General features: G+C 42.0%; 1 long non-coding RNA gene across 1 annotated transcript in view; it reads left to right on the forward strand.

Moving 5' to 3' along the window:
* LOC148109661 (uncharacterized) overlaps positions 1-4,389 on the forward strand; it is a 574,894-nt gene extending 570,505 nt beyond the window's left edge. The window contains exon 4 of the long non-coding RNA XR_015725080.1: positions 4,250-4,389. This is a non-coding gene — a long non-coding RNA (uncharacterized LOC148109661). The remainder of the gene's footprint in view (positions 1-4,249) is intronic.
* The last annotated feature ends 16,568 nt before the right edge of the window (positions 4,390-20,957 follow it).

Consider the following 20,957-nt stretch of genomic DNA (forward strand, 5'->3'; position numbering starts at 1 on the left):
TCTCTCTCTCTGTCTGCCCCCCACCTTTTAATATATGTACACACACACACACACACACGTGTGCGCACACACACACATACATATATATTTAAGTGCTGTATATCTTAGTCTGGCTGGAGGTTGTAGAGTGAATATATATATGAAATTTGCTTAGGTGGTACACTTGGGATCAGCTCTTTTTACTTTATGTTATTCCTCAATTTAAAAATAGGAACATTCAAAACAACAACAACAAATCTATAGTAAAGCTGAAATAAAAATATCAACTATTTGATACTTAGAGCAGTAATTGGATATAACAAAAATCACAGTGATGGAACTTTGGTGACTACATGGCTAGATCTTGCCGTGCCTCGGAAAGCGACTTCAATTTTGAAGGGCTGGGGAAAGGGAGGGACAGTATATTGCCACACAAAATGTTTGTTCTCGGAGTGAGTCAGACAAATGCTATGTGATCTCAGAGGAGGAAAAGAACCTTATAGAGTGTGGTGGGTGACAGGAGTTGGTCCTCAAAGGTTGGGCAGGACACAGAGGAGCAGCCAACACAGAGGGAGCATCTCCCTACTGTTCCTCAAGTCAGGTGTTGAGGCAGACCTGGGAAGTCACTGTTTCAGAACCAGCTCTTACATTCAACTCTTGGGACTGTGCCTAGCAGGCTTCCAGAGGAAATGGAGAACATCAGCTCATTTCTGCTTCTTGCCGAATATCTGAAATCTGGTTGCCATGCGTCCCACCTTCTCTGTTGTGAAGCCAGGGCCATGGGCAGCACTTTTTCCCAGGGCAACCCCCCTTTGGACACTGAGATTTGTGGAACCTTCACCTGCCTGCTTTAGCAAAGGACAAAGGACAGCCACCAGGACAAAATAGACATCGCACTGTAACAAGGAAGACAAAGTAAATTCCCTCTCCTGTGATGGTTTCCCTTCTAATGAGCAGCACCTCCTGGTTCACTGACTGTGGGGCCCAGAGGGCTGCAGGGGAAAACTGTGACTGGGAAAGACACATTTTTGCCACACAGAGCCATTCACCGGGGAGTTGGCCTCAGCACAATACCCCCTTCTACACAGATCCATCAAAGACTTCAGAGCCAATGTCCTCATATTTAATTTGCACAACACTGGCAAGTTATTGACACAATCATCATCATCGTCAAGTGCTTCCCTGGAGAATGTCTTAGTTTGTGTCCAATTCAAACTAGAGGCTCAGATTTGGCACCTGGCTCAATCCTCCACATGGTTTTGTGCTTCTTGGCTGCATTGTCACCAGGGGAGGAAACCGCTGGCAGGGAAAGTAAAGAACATCATGAGTCACCCTCCGGAGGGCAGCCCTTTGCAGCCAGCTCCCTCCACCACCTCCCCAGATGCACCTTCTGCCACACTGGTCTCCTTTCATCTTGGTTCAAATCTCAAAGAAAAGTATAACCTTCAAATATATTTATGAAGAAAATACAAGCTCACTGAGAAGAGGAGGAAGGGAAGTCTGGTTACTCTTGTAGCCACCTGATTGCTCTCAGTTACTCAGAGTTAATTGTGTGGAGGGAAAGAAAGCAATTTAGAGGGAAAAAAAGAAAAAAACAAAGGACAAGGCTAGAATTTTGCCTTCTCTGTTTTAGGATGAAATTCCTTCATTCTGACGCCAGCCAATTACACTTGGATTTTACTTTTTAAAGTTATGGATGCATTAAGCTCTCTGGCAATGATTTTCAAACTTGTCTGACATTCTGTTTACATACATCCAAGGAAGCCTTACCATAACTGACCTGAGGGCCCCGAGTTTGCTAGAACTAGTGTCTTCCCAAGGAGGTTTTGTTACTCTAGGTCCCAGAAAGGCCCCAGAAAGAGCTCTTTATCACACTTCCTCCCTGAAGCCTGCTTCAGAGCCAGAACAGCACAAGTACCTTGGTACCCCCCCCCCCCCCGTTCTCTCAAGTTTATCTCTTTCTCCCCCAACAGAAGACACCTTGAGGACAAGGACAGCACCGTTGTGTCCATCGTGGACTCACATAAGGACCATTTTATAGATTCAGGGGGTGGTGGTATGGCTCTGGTGGAGTTTTTATTAAGAACATCCATTCTGCCCTTGCATATGATGCCATTTTAACAGAACCAGTGAATGCCAAGTCCATCAGTCACCTCAGATTTAAAAATATATCCCACCAAACTCAGTACAGACCTGCTGATGGTGAAATTCCCTCTACTTCTCTTACGCCATCGGGCACCAGAGTTACCGTCAGGAAATTTCTAAAAACCCATTTTCCCTTTGAAGCTCACCCTCATTAAGTTCACCTCCTCTGTCTTCACTTTTTCTCTAAGCCCAGGGTTACTTTGCATATTTTGGCATTATTCTTTGTAATTATTCTCTAGTCATTTCATGACATTAAGTGAGATGATCCATATTAAAATGCTGTCTAAACCATAATACACTCTCTAAAGGCATATTACTTTTATGATTGAGCCTTGAATTAAAGGAGTATGCCTTCATTATCCATTAGCATTAAAACAGTGCCCCGCACAGAGCAAGATTACGGTAAATAATCCTATCCTAACTAGCCAATCATGGGTAGTAGGGACAAGCCAGCATACAAATGACCCAAGGACCCGAGCACCTATACCTGGGGACAGAGTTGTGACTCAGTGAGGAAAGAAGTCTCGGTCAGCCAACGTGGACATACATTCGGGAGCTATCCCTTCCCGCTTAGTTATTTAATATTTCTAAGCCTCAGTTTACTCATCTGTGAAATGGGAGTAATAACAATGGCTACTTCATGGAACATTGTGAGGATTCCATGAATCGGTAACTACTACAGAGGGATTTTATGAGGAACAAATGTGCTAACCTCTTAGCACTTAGTAAGGAACGTGGTAAATAGTAGCACTTCAAAGTGCAGATTTTCATACACCAGTCACCTTTGCTTGAAGCTAAGGAAAATTACAAGTATGCCTGTGGAGCTCTGGAAAAAGTGGGCAACAAACTTCCGGGGTGCACACTGAAGGCAAGGTAAGCCTCTCTTGCTGCTCTGAACCAGGTATCAACTGCTCCACCCTCCATGGCAGAATGGCACATTATCTACAGATATCGAAAAAAAACTAGAGCATCATCTGTTGAAATATTAAGGGAGGTTCCTTCTGAATAAAGGAATTACAAGTGTATCTGTCTGTATCCTAAGCTGCAAGCAACAGAAATCTTCTCTGCTTGATTTAAGCAGGAAAAGAATTTACTGAATTGGGGAGCCCAAGAGAACAATGGGGATTCTGGGGAACTGGCCTGGGAAACAGGAGGGCACAGGGGAAGCTCCCCACGGCCAGGACCACAGTCACAGTCACACCCCTGGGTCGCTGGGGTGAGAAACCTGCTGCCCTGCATTGTGGCCTGCCAACGCCGGACCGACACCACACCCCATGGCTTTGGGCACCGGACAAAGACCTGGCTGCTCCTCCCACCCAGATGAGTTCCTTACTCTGCCCCCTCCTGTGTCCCTCGGTCCAGACCCCAACACCTGACCAGGATATGTGTCTACTGGCACCAAGGGTACATGCCACATCCTCACTTCACCCTGTGGGGAATCTTCCAAACAATGGATTTCAGAAGCTGGGCAGACAAACGAATGGCAAATGTTTTCTACAGTACAAATGATCTCCAAGGTTCTTTTCCTGTTTTCTACCATGTGTATGTACAGATATGTATTACTTTTGTGATCACATACAATAATAAATGTGTTTTTAAAGATACAACTTGTATTTTTAAGGTATTTTTAAGTCTTTCCATACATCATTCAAAATGCATGGAGTTTTCAAAGGATAAAGGAGAAATAGTCAAAGGAACAGCTGAGAGGCCAGTGAGTGGGGCACTGGGGGCGTATGTATATTTGGATTTTAAGATGTAGCGAGAACAAAATGATCAAGAGACCAAATTGAAAAACTATGTTTGACACCTTTTTTCCTTCCCCTGCTCTGAAAGCAGGGGGATATCTAATTGCTTCTGTTTCCTCCAATAATAATCCCATAAATAACAAAAGGCCTAGTGTGGCTCTACTCCCTCAGTATCAGATAACTATCTTGACTGTTTATGCAGTCGACGCATTAATTTTAGTGCGGGTTGGCTTTTACTTCTTTGAAAGGAGCCTCGGACAAATCCTCTTTGAGCTTTGCATTGAGCTTGGCTTTGCAGCCAAAATAAATTAGTAAAGTCTAGAACTTTGTTTTCAGAGTTTGTCAAGTTCTTTCCAGTGAAATCTTTCCTCCTGTTCCAGATGTTGCGGTTTTCTTGACTTCAGCTTCTATTTTCCTGCCACGTGAAAATGCCAACATCTCATTTGGGAGGTTTCACAGCGAGCCCGAGAATGGTGGAAGCAACGCATCTGCTCACACGTCACCCTGAGGAATGATTTCAGTACAGGTACTGCATCAGCACTTGGGGCTGCATTATTAGGGAGACACATTAACTTCTCAGAACCCTTTCTTCTGATAACGGCCGTTCCATAGACTTCGTTTATTCTATGTTCTACATGGGCAGAGCGAGGTGAAGAATTGGGGCAAATTGGGAATTATTCAATTACAATCAAAATATCCAGATCATTGGACAAATGTTAATTTGAGGCTTGAGCTATTCAGGGAATGGTCTCAATTTTCCACTTCTCTGTGTGTAACACAGACACAAGTGTGTGCACAGCCAGTGAGACCAGAACCAACTCAGCCGCCCCAGAGTGACGTGCTGTAGCTACAAGATTGGTTTGTGGTTTGTAATAAGAGACACAGTCTTACTGAACCAAAATATGGTCACTAGGTTCTTACATTAATATGACCAGTTAACCAAGAGCGTATAAATGAATTTGGATTTCTCTGTGCACCCTTTAAAATTTCAGAGGCAATATTGTCCTCCACTGGGACATACACAAAATGTAGCTTAAGAAGAAGTAAATTATTGAATGAGCGTTGGTGAATTTGTTCAAAGAGCGAATTTCTTTGAAGTCTTTTTCTAGTTTAATATTCTGTAGCTTTTGAATGTGACTTTCCGCATATTTTATAAATTTATTCTATAAATGTATTTTATAAGTGTATATGTTTATATATATATACGTATATATACATATATAAACACACACACAGACACACATATATGTCTGTCTTTGACTTTTATAGATTTTTTTCATGAACTGTCCCTGCTTTGATATTCTGAATATACTCATCTCAGCCTTATTTTTATCATTAAGTTAAAATAGTAGTTTTTATCCTCCTCAAGGATTGAGGATTGTGTTTTGAAGACCACCACCTGCAAGCCTTTTAGGAGGTGCCATTGGTACTGTTTCTGACATTTTAATAAATAGGAAAATAAATGCTGCCCACCAAATTGTCTAATGTCAACACTTACCTCATCCAAAATGAGTGAGTCAGTTTTAATAGATTTACAGTATGTGCTGAGTACCTACAATTTTTTCAGCACCAACATACACAACTTCTTTTCTCCCCAGGCTTTAGTCTTCAATATTATAACTCACCTCATTTCTCTGTGCCTCAGCTTATCTGTACTATGGGGAAGGTAGCTTTAATGATGCTAAAATTATCCTTCAGTTACAAGTTTCTATGATCAGGAATTTCTCTGAATTTTAGTTTCTTCATCTGTAAAAGAAAAAGGTTGATTTCACATATAAGTGATGTCATGCAGTGTTTGTCTTTCTCTGTCTGGCTTATCTCACTTAGCATAATGCCTTCCAGATCCATCCGTGTTGTCACAAATGGCAATATTTCCTTCTTTCTCATGGCTGAATAATATTCCTGTGTGTGTCTGTTTACACCGTATCTTCCGTATTCGTTCTTTGTTGATGGACAAATACCACTTACGTGTGGAATCTGAAAAAAGAAAAAAGTGAAACTTACAAAAACAGTGAGTGAAAAAGTGGTTTCTAGGGGCTGGAGGCGGGGGGATAGGAAGGGGTTGGTAAAAGGGTACAAACTTCCAGCTACATGATGAATAGGGTTTGAGGATCTAATGTAAAACAGGGTGGCTAGAGTTGATAACACTGTACTGTACAATTGGAAAGTGCTAGAAGAGTGACGGGTAGGTGGGGGAAATCCTTTCACAATGAATACGTATATCCAGTCATCATGATGTACACTTTAAATATCTTACAATTTTGTCAAACAAACGTCAATCAAAATAAATATATTTTTTAAATGTTTTTAAAGAAGAAAGTTGAACTATGTGGGGGGTTTTGGTTTTCTTTGAATTATTATGCAAGTAATATGTGCTTGTTTTAAAAACTCAAACAGCACAATATTTCATGAAATAAAATGATACAGTTTCCCCCATTTCTCCTATTTTATCCACCCTCCCAACCTATGCCCCAGAGATAACCACTGTTGAAAATGTTTTTTATCATTCCAAACATTTCTGGCCTTATTCAAACATTTTATATTATACTTTAAAATGCAAATGAAATTATATCATAACATTTCTGACCTTTTTTAAAACAAAATTTGATGAACCCTTTGTCTTGACAATACATGTGGGCACACTTTTTAACAGCTATATAGTGTTCCATTGAATGGCTATGTATAATTTATTTAACTCATCTTCTATTGAAAATATTTAAATTGTTGGGGCACCTGGGTGGCTCAGTCGTTAAGCATCTGCCTTCGGCTCAGGTTGCGATCCCAGCGTTCTGGGATTGAGCCCCGCATCGGGCTCCCTACTCAGCAGGAAGCCTGCTTCTCCCTCTCCCTCTCCCCCTGCTTGTGTTCCCTCTCTTGCTGCCTCTCTCTCTGTCAAATAAATAAAATCTTTTAAAAAAAAAAACAAAACAAGAAAAAAAATATTTAAATTGTTGCTATGGTCTGAATGTCTGTGCCTGCCACCACCCCCCCCCCCCCCCGCAAACTCTTTTGTTGAAAACCTGAATGCCCAAGGTGATGGTATGAGGAGATGAGGCCTTTGGGAGGTGATTAGGTCATAAAGGAACCCTCATGCATGGGATTGGTGCTTTTTAAAAAAAATGCCTCAGAGAGCTAGTATGTGAGGATATAAGGAGTACAATGAGAAGTCTGTGACCCAGAGAAGGTCCCTCCCTCAACCATGCTGGCACTGTGATCTTCAACTTCTAGCCTTCAGAACTATAAGAAATAAATTTCTATTGTTTATAAGCCACCCAGTCTGTGGTACTTTGTCATAGCAGCCCAGTCAAACTAAAGTCATTGTTTCTGTTTTTTACTTGAAATTGATTATTTCAAAGATTTCTTTCAGTGTAAGATTCTATAGTCCTATACCTGTTGATTAGTTTCCTGCATTTCCCACATTTAGTCAACAAATACTTATGAGGATATATCATGTGCCAGGAACTATTTTTTACAACTCTACATGAATGAATTATAAATAACCAATTATGAACATGCTGGGTTTGGTGTATTTCCCATATGCAAGCAGACTCAAGTTCTAGGGGACGCCTTCTTAGCAGTAGCCAATAGAATAGACGATGGAAAATAAGGAGATACCCAGAAGTCACAATTACTCTTGGTCTGCCCTGTATGAGTAGATATTTATGGTTTTCTTGGAGAAATTTGCAGAGGACCTTCTGTACTCTTCCGTCTAGTCTCTAACATCTAACTCTCTTCTCCAAAATGGTCCAAAATCTTAATTTTGCCACTGAGCCTTCTTGAGGAAAAGTAAATTCTATGGAGTAATACTAGGTGTATTCAAAGAGATTGTCTTCTAGATTATTTATTTTATTCTTTGCAACACATCAGTAGAAGGTGATATGCTGTTGGGCTATTATCATTGACAAGAATAAGACATTTCAAATTCTGATTATTAATAGAGTAAGACCTATCTATGACAGAGTTTTTGCTCACTGTGGAGCAGTACCCAGTGCTTTACGTGTGTTTTCTCTGATCCTTATAACTCCTGCAATAGATATCTTTGATCCCATTGTACAGAGTAAGAGAAAATAGGGAAGCCAGTATTCCTCCATCATCCATTTCTTCCTCACAAGTTGCCCCAAAGCCACTTCAAGTATACGAAACAAACACAAGTTTTCTATGAAGCCTTAGCTAGAGATAAAAAGAGAAACCCAGAAAAGCTTTAGACAAGGGAGAGCCCTCAGAAAAGATCCATGAAGGCTGCTGGTTTTCAGTTTGGTTTTGTTCCGCATTCATGGAGCAACTCTTTACTGTTAAAAAGTAAATATTTTCCCTCTACCGACCTGATTATACAATAGCATCCCACACTGTCCTCTGCCGTAAATGCATTTCCCTAAATGCCAGTCAACACTCAATTATCCACATGAGCATTAGCCATGTCAGAATTGTCTCCTGCTAATTTTTAATCCCCAGATGAATTTTCCCTACTGCCCAGGGTGGCCTTTCCTGCCAGCCATAAGTGTGTGTTTGGAAAGTGAAGCTAATATTAACAATAACTCATGTAGATCTAATTAAAGGACACGAATCTGCTGCCAAAAATTTTTTTAAATTAAAAATATGATACCTCCTCAGGCCAAACGACAGTGATTTGGGGATAATCTGTGTCATGGGGTTTTCTGCACCACCACTCCTTCCCACATGTAGAATTGAGAACTGGCTGCCTAAGATGTTTTCAGTGTCTGTTTTAGGAATGAAGCTGTTGATTAGCAAAGGACTGTTGTCAAAGCACATGTCAAACTTGGTAATTATCATATTTTCTTACAACGAGTTCTACAGCTGCTCTTTATGGTTCATTTGTCTCTAAAATTTGGGAAATAATTGCTTTTGGTCAGGAATTTACGAGAGCAAAACCAACTATTTGAGTCCAAATGATTAGATACTTTGCATTTTCTAGAGGATGATCAAATCATGACCTGAAAGGAATTTTAGATCTTCTAAGGCCATATCCACCTCCTCTTTTATGAGCACATCATATAACTACCAGAACCAGATCCTTCAAGGCTAAATTGCCACAACCCCTCCACATGAGAATGTTCTGGTAAAGACAGAAATTGTCAACGTAGTGCCAGCCAAAATTCCCCAGATTTGAGCCCTTGCATTTTCTCAGGGCAAAACAAACAAAACAACAACAGCAAAAGTAAAAAACGTGAACTGTTCTAGCTCAAGTGGAAATTCTCAGGTACTTGAGAGTGATAAACACCTGGTAAATTCACTGAGCAAAGAGTGCCTGGCAACACTACCAGGCCTTCCTAACAAAAAGAGAAAGGTTTTGGTCCTTGTGGAAGCAGCAAGTAGCCCAGTGCAACCAGAAAATGCCAACTTTCATGTACATCTCTTGTGCAATCTTTAGGACCAATGCAAAGTTTGCATTCTACTTTTATAGAAAGTTGACTTGAAATTGCTTTTTCCCTTAAATTTTTCAGTTAAATTAATGCCCTGAGGTGATTCACAGCCTTTTCCTACAGTTTCCCGTACCACCTGGTATACCACCTCACTTACCACCTAGGGGTCTGAGGACCCAAAGTTATGAAACAGTGCTCTTAAAAAAAACCCGTTTCTAATGATGAGTTCAGATATCAATTTGGGCAGCAAGGGTGTATCACTAGACCCCAACGCGTGCACAGACGTGGGTGCCAGCATCCTGATTTCCTGATTCTCAGCTATAGGAAAGGCAAGATTTTTGGTTGTTTCTTTCACTGATGACTGTCTAGGGGACCAAAAGATTATTTTGCTCATCCTTCTTACAGATAGACTCTAAGGCCCAAAGAAGTGATCGCTCCCCAAGATAATAGCATTAACTTTGTAGCGGAGCTAGGACCAGACTGCCCACTTAGCACCATGTAGAGGGAGGAGGAAAATGCATGAAACCCTCATTCTGATCCTCAGATACATGGTAGTCCACCATCCTTGGACTCTTTTTATTTGTCTGCTTCTTGTAGCAGAGTTGGCCAGAGCCTACATCCTCCTCCCCCTTTCAGCCTATCTGCCAGCAAGGCCAACCATCATAAGACTGGAGTTCAAAGCATTCAAACAAATGAGGGGCAGGAAATTCCTTGCAGTGCCCCCCCCCCAGAACTACCACCATTTCTCCAAGCTGCTACTGCAGATGTTGTTTCCAGATTAAATAAGATTTTTAGGTCACATTCTAAACTTCTGTGGTGTTCCTTCCACATGTTTTACTGGTCATAGAATAGTGTTATCTTCTCAGGCCTTTCTTTTTATTCTGTTCCTCTAGAAAATTTAACTAGATCCATGGGTCCAACTGTCATCTAAAGACAGATGTCTCCCAGAGATCCACATCCAGCCCAAATCCCCCACTGTGCTTCCAGAATCACCTTTCCAGTCACCACCTGGATGCCTCCCTCCTACCTTGAGCACAGCACATCTCCATCCTGGCTGCTCTGCTCAAGTCACCTTCTGCCCCTGACTTGTTCTTTCTCTAAATAATCATTCCCCAGCTATGCAGGGCAAAGAAAACCAGGCTCTTGTCACATCCATTTTTTTCTCACCAGCTGTCAGCATTGTGCCTGGCACATAGTAAGTACTCAGTAAATATTTTTAAGTGAATTAATGCACACATTTAAATGCACACACACACACCCAAAAAAAAAAGATGGGAAAAATTTTAAAGACATTACAGAGGGAGGATACATACTAAGAAATCTTAATAACCAATCCATCAATTTAACTGAATACCTACTACTCTCTACTGAGCATCTCCTGTGCATCCAGATTTATAGGAAATAGAGGCGCTGGGCAAAGTGTGATCTCTGCCTTTAAGAATCTAGGTGGGGAGAGAAAACTATACACTTGAAACACCCTTGATCAATACAAGCCATGATGTGTCTAAGGACTAAATCTTGTGGTACAGACTCTAAACACAGAGAAGTTATGGGCTTCAGAAACCCCAGTCTGAAACAGAAAGCTTTAATTAACAGTAGAAGAAGGCTTCATGGATGGTGTGAGAATTTAAAGAACAGACAGAGAGTAAGACTCAGAAGAGGTTCCAAAAGAGGAACTAGGGAGAAAAGCAGGGCTCAAAATGCAGACACAGGCATGGGCGTGGGGGTGGCAAATGGGGAGAGGTTTCCAGGACTGAAGAAACCAGCTAAGCAAGTCCATCTCAGCTAAGTCATCCCGTTGCTAGTAGTATAGGATAAGCCTCCTTGGACTGAACCCTGATCGTATGCCCTCTTTATATAAAACTCTGTAAAATCCTTCTATAAAGAGAAAACATAGACTGTAGACATCTTGGTTCCCTCAGTTAATACCAGGCATTTGAAGCATTTGGGGGTATGCATCATGTCTTGGGCTAGCCCGAAAATATTGCCACATGTCAAGTGACATTATAGTGACCTGAATATTAAAGAGCCAACAAGGAGTGATTTTCTCAAGAAATTGATTTAATATTATTTGCAAAAGTGCTTATATTGTTTCTGTTGTCCCAACATCAAATCAGATAAAATAAATCAAACTGCTGTTAATAATTATGTTATTGCTGTTAATAAACTTATAACAGGAGTTTGTTTTCTCTTGCAAGTATATAAAAAAGGATATAACTTAGATGGATTCATGGAAAGGGGTTACGATGTTATTGGTTCAATTGTGTCTTTCCCTTGTATGTATTTTTCCACATCACATTTGATTGGGGGACAACTTTGACATTAAAAACGATTACTCTTCCAGTCCCTCCATTTGTCATTTTGTAATGCTTTATATTTTCCCCAGCCATCCCCTCTTTGTCTCAGCCATGATGGTTTCCATTCAGTTGGTTCAGTCTCTGAACAAAGTCCAGTCCACCTGGGCTGAATTAGTTAGGTTGTGTGTTTGAGTGCTAAACTAGACCCAGTGGATTAAATGAGAGAAGTCTGTCTCATTTTCATGGTTGATTTGTCATTACCACAGTGTTGAAAACTCTTGTGAAGCTCCGCCATCCCCAGGTGTCAGTTTTGTTCATGCAGACAGTGGCACCATCATCCCGTCTTTCATAAGGACGTGGAGTGACTTCCGTCATTAGCTCTAAGTGCTCACAGGAGGAGTAGAGCTCTAGACTGGACTCCTATGATGAGGTGGGACAGCTGGTGAGATAGTGCATATTTAAGCACCATTTGTAAGTATAAACCTTGTGACAGTTTAATTTGTCTGCACAATCTCTGGCTTACGGCTGGTAGGAGATGATGTGTGGAGAGAAGAGAATCTGTGTCCACTCCTTAGAAACTAACTTGATTAAGAAATGGTATGCATCACTTCTGAGACTATGTAAGTAGCCAGAATGTCACACTGAACTGCAAGGGTGGCTAGGAAATGTGGGGTTTAGCTGGATGGCCACATTTTCCCTAAATCTTACCATCATGGAAGTAGATGATCAGGGGAATAACTTTCGTAGAAGACGTGGAGTGATTAATTGCCTAATTATCTAGTCCTACACTTCTCTGTTTAAGGTGACAAATATACACACATTTTCACAAGATAAAATAAATTAAGACTAAAAAGGCAATAAATGAGTCAGAAGTAAAATATGACTCCAAAAAAGTTACCCAAAAGAATTACCAAAGCACAGTCTTTCCTCTAGAGTAAACTTGAGACTGGCATTCAGGGAGTCCCAGGAAAGTGAGGCTTGAAAGAAAAGGTTGTTTTCTGGGGCATGCAACTGAGGACAGAGAGAACAGTAGCTAACATGCCTTTCTGTGAAGGGCATGGCTGATGGAATTAGGGGTCTGTATCCAGGTTAGGTTTTCCTTTCTCGTTTTGTACTTCCTTCGAGTCATCTTCAACTTGCTGTCCTCCGTACTTGAGGAATGAAGGGTGGGAGAAGGTTATGTTTTTGAAGCAATAAGAAGTACTAACTGTTAGTGGAGGAGATATGCCTGGGGAATAAGCTTGGAGCAGTGGCTCTGATGGAGGGATGGTATGCAATGGCTAGGAGAATGTAGCACTCTTTGGAAAAGCCAAGAAATATTTGGGAAAGAACTTTTTCCAAGTTATACAGAAAGGAGAACTGGGATTTTGTTATTTGTGTACAAAGTAACAGAAGACGAAGTTGGGAGGAGGTCATATGACACAAAACTACAGTGAAAAAAACTATAGACACTTACTAGAAATGGATGACCAATTTGGCATCCCCCCTTGGGCAGGGCTGCCAGTCCTTTTATTTGTTCCTTATCACCCTATGCTCTGAGTGTTTTATGCTCTTGTATGAGCTGAGGCTGATCCAAATCCACGGAAGCCACTTCTTCCATATACAGTGGATGCTGCTGGATCCCACCTAGATCTCTTTCACGAGGAACTGTGTCCATCCCACAGTTGCCCTCTTCTGTGGAGAACTGTGGATGAACTGGAGCTATTTCACCTAGAAAGTCATCTTCCCCCGATGCCAGCAACCAATGCATGACTAGCACAAAGTACAAAATACCAGGCCCTTTGCCTCAAGAGAGAACCTGTTATGTGGGACAGTTTCTCCTCTGGACCTGCCTGCAGACTGAAGCTAGTGTCTAGCTGAGACCCTGTCCTTGCTGTGCTCTCTTCCTCTGTTCTCGCCTATTTCCCTCACACCCCTTCTCGTAAGAGCACTTTCCCACTAAAATCACTTATCCAAGAATCCCTGTCTCAAGTTCTGCTTCTAAGGAGCCCACCTTAAGACACCATGGAACACAGGACAGAGCAGGAGGAACATGGATTCTGGGCGGGTCCATAATGGACAGGGGAGAAGCAGGAGAAAACCATGACGTTTATAGGTGGCAGGGGATAAGGGAAACTGAGGGGCTGGATAGGGGTGGTTGGGCTGGCATGAGGGCTGCAAGACAGTGGCAGCAGTGCATGGAGAAGGAGGGGACATGTGAAGTCAGCAGCAACAGAGGTATCGTGACAGCAAAGCTGTTTCCTCTGTGACCTGGGCCTCCTCTAGGGACACACCCTGTCCAGGGCCTGGTGGTTGTTATATTCTTAGCTCCTGCAGAACCAGACATTTCAGGGACTATTCCTGCTTGAACTTGCCCATTCTGTCTTGGTAAGAGGAGGTCTCCAGCTGATCCATTTGCTAATCCCCTGGATTAAGCTCTCACAAAGAGTGAAAACACCACTAGGGGAGAATTCCTACAGTTCCCTGCTTGCAGACAAGATTTGCCTGCAGCTAATGGGCATGCCCAGCTCTGATAACTACTATAAACTCTGGGTAAGGTTGGGGTGGGGTGGGGGCAGGGGAAGCAAAAAGAGAAAGGGGGAAACTGTAAGAGAGAGTGAAAAGGGACAAGACAGAGGAGAGATGGGAGCAGGGGAGTGGTCTCCATCTCTCTCCTGCAGCAGTCCCTGGATTGCTTTCGCTGCACTGAACATAGAAGGAGAGTATTTTCTGGTCTTAATTTTTTGGAATCATTGGCAGTCAGAGAATGGGGAGGAAATTCTAGGCCCTCTTGATAATATTTTGAGCAGAAATAGTTTGAGGAAGCAAGAGGAGTCTCCTTTACTGCTTGGGTTATCATCTCCATGCCCTTGAGATAGAAAAAAAAAATCACAGGGCAAAAATAATCACTTTTCTTGTATTAAAATGATTCAGCCTTGGTTTTGCTCTACATTAATGTATCTCTTCATGACCTTTTGAAAAGGATCTCAAAATCAGCACTGAAATTCTGAGGGAGGTTCTGCAGGAAGTGTTCCACTGTTTGGGGAGATTGGGGGAGAGATTGTTAGTAAATGTTGAAGACTGCTGGGATACATAGTATGCTTTATTGCAAGTTCAAGCCACATTAAATACAGTAGGTGGCTAGAATGCATTCATTCATTTAACAACTATTTATCAGGCATCTTCTATGAATCACTCATCATACTGATACACAGAGCTTGCAGCTCTATGGCTATACTTGAGTCTGGTCACACGAGTTTCATTGACTTGCTAGGAACATGGCTGGACTAATCTAGGAGTACAGGAGAAGGTAAACTCCAGGTGTTTGTGGCTGTAACATCTCGCAATATGGTTAGAGGTAAACCTGACTCTGCATTGCTCCATGACAACCTGATTCATCCCACCTTGCAGTTCCTGCTCTTCCAGTATTATCACAGTAAGAACTCAACAGGAAGAAGACACAGCTTGACCAGAGAGCCCAGTTCATCCTGTGTGTCTCATGATTTCCCTTTCCTAGTGGTGATGATAAGAGGAACAGACTCTGATAGCTGGAAGTGATTATAAACTACCTACTCCATCTTCTCCTCTCCTATCTTTTAGGTCATCCTACCTGTGGCTTGAATGCTACTTTACAATATCGTCACCTGGGAAGATTTATGTGAATACTCTCAGGAAGGAAGATCTCAGCATTATCCAAAGAAGCACCAAACCATTTTTTATTGAAATCAATGTTTTAAAAGGATGATATAAATTCTCATGAACTCTGTGGAAGTTCTCTCATCAGTTTACTTATTATGGCCATCTTTCCCTTTAAGTCCTTGAATATATTTATAATACCTTCTTTAAAATCCTTGGCTGATAATACCAACATATGAATTATCTCATGGTCTCTTTCTATGGCACTTTTCCCGCCTGATTGTGGGTCATATTTTTCTTCTTTACATGTTTAAGAATCCTTAATTATAGGGGAGAGTTGAGATGGCGGAGGAGTAGGGGACCCCTTTTTCAGCCGGTCCCCTGAGTCGAGTTGGATAGGTACCAGACCAGCCTGAACATCCACGGAATCAGCCTGAGACGCAGGAAGATACATCTGGATCTCTACAAATGAACATCTCCAATGCTGAGGATTGAGGTATGAAGCGGTGAGCCGGGAAACCGCGCACAGATATCGGAAGATAAACAGAAGGGGGAGGGAGCCGCCACATTCGGGCTCCGGAAAGCAGTAGCCATCTGCACGGGGGAGCAGGCGGACTCGTGGACCCGCACCCGCGAGAGAGCAGACTGAGACCGTGAGCCGGGGAACGCGCGAGACCAGACTGAAACAGAGCTCCGGTGCGCTCACTGGAACCAGACTGAGACCGGGAGCTCCGGAGTTAGAAACACAAAGGACAGAGAGGCGCCGGCCCTGGAAGTGAGGGCTGAGACACCGGGTGTGCGGCACACATCCCGGGACGCTGCAGGGTTGAGCAGCACCAACAGTAACAGAGTTAAAGTGACCAGAACATCAGTGGAGAACGGTCCGCGATCCCTCTGTTCTGAGACAGAGGCTGAGATTCGGCCACTGCTGCTCTGACTCTCAGAAGAGGCACAGCAACACCAGGGAAAGCCACCAGAGCACAAAAGCCTGGAAATACCGGCTCACAGTGTGCCTGTCCCCATCCCCCCTTGCAGGGGACATGGAGACTCTACCCAAACAGGTTGCCTGAGTATCGGTGTGGCAGGTCCCTCTCCCAGAAGGCAGGCTGAAAAATCAAGAAGCCCACATCCCTAAGATCCCTATAAAACAAGGGCGCATGGCCTGGGTCCCAGTCAATAATTTGGGCTCTGGACAACCCTGCAACCTCTCCTCATCAGAATGACGAGAAGGAGAAATTCCCCCCAGCAAAGAAAAGACAATGAGTCTGTGGCCTCTGCCACACAACTAATGGATATGGATATAACCAAATTATCAGAAATGGAATTCAGAGTAACAATGGTCAAGATGATGTGTAGACTTGAAAAAAGTATTAACGAAAATGTTAATGAGAATATAGAATCTCTAAGGGCGGAAATGAGAGTGAATCTGGCAGAAATTAAAAATTCTATGACCCAAATGCAGTCAAAACTAGAGGCTCTGACGGCCAGGGTGAATGAGGCAGAAGAACATATCAGCGGGGCGCCTGGGTAGCACAGTTGTTAAGTGTCTGCCTTCGGCTCAGGGCGTAATCCTGGCGTTCCGGGATGGAGTCCCACATCGGGCTCCTCCGCTGGGAGCCTGCTTCTTCCTCTCCCACTCCCCTGCTGTGTTCCCTCTCTCGCTGGCTATCTCTCTGTCAAATAAATAAATAAAATCTTTAAAAAACAAAAAAAAGAACGTATCAGCGAATTGGAGGATGGGTTAGTAGAAAAAAAAGCTAAAATAGAATCTGGACGCAAAAAAATCCACACTCAGGAATGTAGGTTACGGGAGATTACTGACTCAATGAAACATTCCAATGTCAGAATCATCGGCATCCCCGAGGGGGTGGAGAAAAACAGAGGTCTAGAAGAGATATTTGAACAAATTGTAGCTGAAAACTTCCCTAATCTAGCAAGGGAAACAAACATTCATGTCCAAGAGGCAGAGAAGACCCCTCCCAAGCTCAACCACGACAAACCTACGCCACGTCACATCATAGTGCATTTCGCAAATATTAGATCCAAAGATACACTACTGAAAGCGGCCAAGGCAAAGAAATTTCTCACGTACCAAGGCAAAGGTATCAGAATTACGTCAGACCTGTCTACACAGACCTGGAATGAGAGAAAGGGTTGGGGGGGGGGGCATTTTTAAAGCTCTTTCAGAGAAAAACATGCAGCCAAGGATCCTTTATCCAGCAAGGCTGTCATTCAGAATTGATGGAGAAATAAAGACCTTCCAGAATCGCCAGTCATTGACCAATTTCATAACCACGAAACCAGCCCTACAGGAGATATTAAGGGGAGTTCTATAAAAATAAAAAGGCCCCAAGAGTGATACAGAACAGAGAGTCACAATCGATAGAAACAGAGACTTTACTGGCAACATGGCATCATTAAAATCATATCTCTCAATAATCAGTCTCAATGTAAATGGCCTAAATGCTCCCATAAATGACACAGGGCTGCAGAAAGGATAAAAAGACATGACCCATCCATTTGCTGTCTACAAGAGACTCATTTTGAAACTAAAGATACATTCAGACTGAAAGTAAAGGGATGGAATACCATCTTTCACGCCAATGGACCTCAAAAGAAAGCTGGGGTAGCAATTCTCATATCAGACAGATTGGATTTTAAACTAAAGACTATAGTTAGAGACACAGAAGGGCACTATATTATTCTTAAAGGAGGTATCCAACAAGTGGATATGACAATTATAAATATATATGCCCCTAACAGGGGAGCAGCAAGATACACAAGCCAACTCTTAACCACAATAAAGAGACATATAGATAAAAATACACTAATAGTAGGAGACCTCAACACTCCACTATCAGCAATAGACAGATCACCTAAGCAAGAAATCAGCAAAGAAACAAGAGCTTTGAATGCCATACTCGATGAGTTGGACCTCATAGATATATATAGAACACTACACCCCAGAACCAAAGAATACTCATTCTATCCTAATGCCCATGGAACAGTCTCAAGAATAGACCATGTTCTGGGTCATAAAACAGGCCTCAACTGATACCAAAAGACTGAAATTATTCCCTGCATATTCTCAGACCACAACACTCTGAAACTGGAACTCAACCACAAGGAAAAATTTGGAAGAAACTCAAACACTTGGAGACTAAGAGCCATCCTGCTCAGGAATGACTCGATAAACCAGGAAACCAAAAATCAATTTAAACAATTTATGGAGACCAACGAGAATGAAAACACAATGGTCCAAAACCTATGGGATATTGCAAAGGCAGTCCTAATGGTGAAATACATAGCCATCCAAGCCTCACTCAAAAGAATAGAAAAATCTAAAATGCAGTTTTTATATTCTCACCTCAAGAAGCAGGAACAGCAACAGAGGGACAGGCCTAATGCACACACAAGGAAGCAGTTGACCAAGATTAGAGCAGAAATCAATGAATTAGAAACCAGCAGGACAGTAGAGGAGATCAACAGAACTAGAAGCTGGTTCTTTGAGAGAATCAATAAAATTGACAGACCATTGGCAAGACTTATCCAAAAGAATAGAGAAAGGACACAAATTAATAAAATTATGAATGAAAAAGGAGAGGTCACGACCAACACCAATGAAATTAGAAGGATTATTAGAAACTTTTATCAACAGCTATATGCCAATAAATTAAGCAATCTGGAAGAGATGGAGGCCTTCCTGGAAACCTATAAACTACCAAGACTGAAACAGGAAGAAATTGATTTTTTTAAATAGGCCAATTAATTATGAAGAGATTGAGTCAGTGATAAACAACCTTCCAAATAACAAAACTCCAGGCCTGGACAGTTTTCCTGGGGAATTCTACCAAACATTCAAAGAAGAAATAATACCTATTCTCCTAAAGCTATTTCAAAAAATAGAAACAGAAGGAAAACTACCAAACTCATTCTATGAGGCCAATATGACCTTGATCCCCAAACCAGGCAAAGACCCCATCAAAAAGGAGAATTACAGGGGCGCCTGGGTGGCACAGCGGTTAAGTGTCTGCCTTTGGCTCAGGGCGTGATCCCGGCGTTATGGGATCAAGCCCCACATCAGGCTCCTCTGCTATGACCCTGCTTCTTCCTCTCCCACTCCCCCTGCTTGTGTTCCCTCTCTCGCTGGCTGTCTCTATCTCTATCAAATAAATAAATAAAAACTTAAAAAAAAAAGAGAGAATTACAGACCAATTTCCCTAATGAATATGGACGCCAAAATCCTCAACAAGATCCTGGCTAATAGAATCCAACAGTACATTAAAAGGATTATCCATCAGGGCCAAGTGGGATTCATCCCTGGGATGCAAGCATGGTTCAACATTCGCAAATTGATCAGTGTGATACATCATATCAACAAGAAAAGACTCAGGAACCATATGATCCTCTCAATTGAGGCAGAAAAAGCATTTGACAAAATACAGCATCCTTTCCTGATTAAAACCCTTCAGAGTGTAGGGATAGAGAGTACATTTCTCAATCTCATAAAAGCCATCTATGAAAAGCCTACAGCAAATATTGTTCTCAATGGGGAAAAGCTGGAAGCCTTTCGCTTAAGATCAGGAACACGACAAGGAAGCCCACTCTCGCCACTATTATTCAACATAGTACTAGAAGTCCTGGCAACAGCAATCAGACAACAAAAAGGGATAAAATGTATCCAAATCGGCAGAGAAGAAGTCAAAATGTCTCTCTTCGCAGATGACATAATACTCTATATGGAAAACCCAAAAGAATCCACGCCCAAACTATTAGAACTTATAGAACAATTCAGTAGTGTGGCGGGATACAAAATCAATGATCAAAAATCAGTTGCATTTCTATACACGAATAATGAGACTGAAGAAAGAAAAATTGGGGAATCCATCCCATTTACAATAGCACCAAAAACCATACGTTACCTTGGAATTAACCAGAGACATAAAGGACCTATATTCTAGAAACTATAAATCACTCTTGAAAGACATTGAGGAAGACACAAAAAGATGGAAAAATATTCCATGCTCATGGATCGGAAGAATTAACATAGTTAAAATGTCCATGCTACCCAGAGCAATCTACACTTTCAATGCTATCCCAATCAAAATACCAAGGACATTTTTCAAAGAACTGGAACAAATAGTCCTTAAATTTGTATGGAACCAGAAAAGGCCCCGAATCGCCAAGGAACTGTTGAAAAGGAAAAACAAAGCTGGGGGCATCACAATGCCGGATTTCGAGCTGTACTACAAAGCTGTGATCACAAAGACAGCATGGTACTGGCACAAAAACAGACACATAGACCAATGGAACAGAATAGAGAACCCAGAAATGGACCCTCGGCTCTTTGGGCAACTAATCTTTGACAAAGCAGGAAAAAACTCCAGTGGAAAAAAGAGAGTCTTTTCAATAAATGGTGCTGGGAAAATTGGACAGCTACATGCAAAAGAATGAAACTCGAGCACTCTCTCACACCATACACAAAGATAAAGTCCAAATGGATGAAAGACCTCGATGTGAGACAGGAATCCATCAAAATCCTAGAGGAGAACATGGGCAGCAACCTCTACGACATCGGCCAAAGCAAGCTTTTTCATGACACATCTCCAAAGGCAAGAGAAACAAAAGATACAATGAACTTGTGGGACTTCACCAAGATAAAAACCTTCTGCACAGCCAAGGAAACAGTCAAAAAAACTAAGAGGCAGCCCACAGAATGGGAGAATATATTTGCAAATGATGCTACAGATAAAAGACTGGTATCCAAGATCTACAAAGAACTTCTCAAACTCAAT

This window comes from Ursus americanus, chromosome 7 (genome assembly GCF_024610735.1).
Source record: "Ursus americanus isolate L20-20 chromosome 7, mUrsAme1.1.p, whole genome shotgun sequence".
NCBI classification, from domain to species: domain Eukaryota; kingdom Metazoa; phylum Chordata; class Mammalia; order Carnivora; family Ursidae; genus Ursus; species Ursus americanus.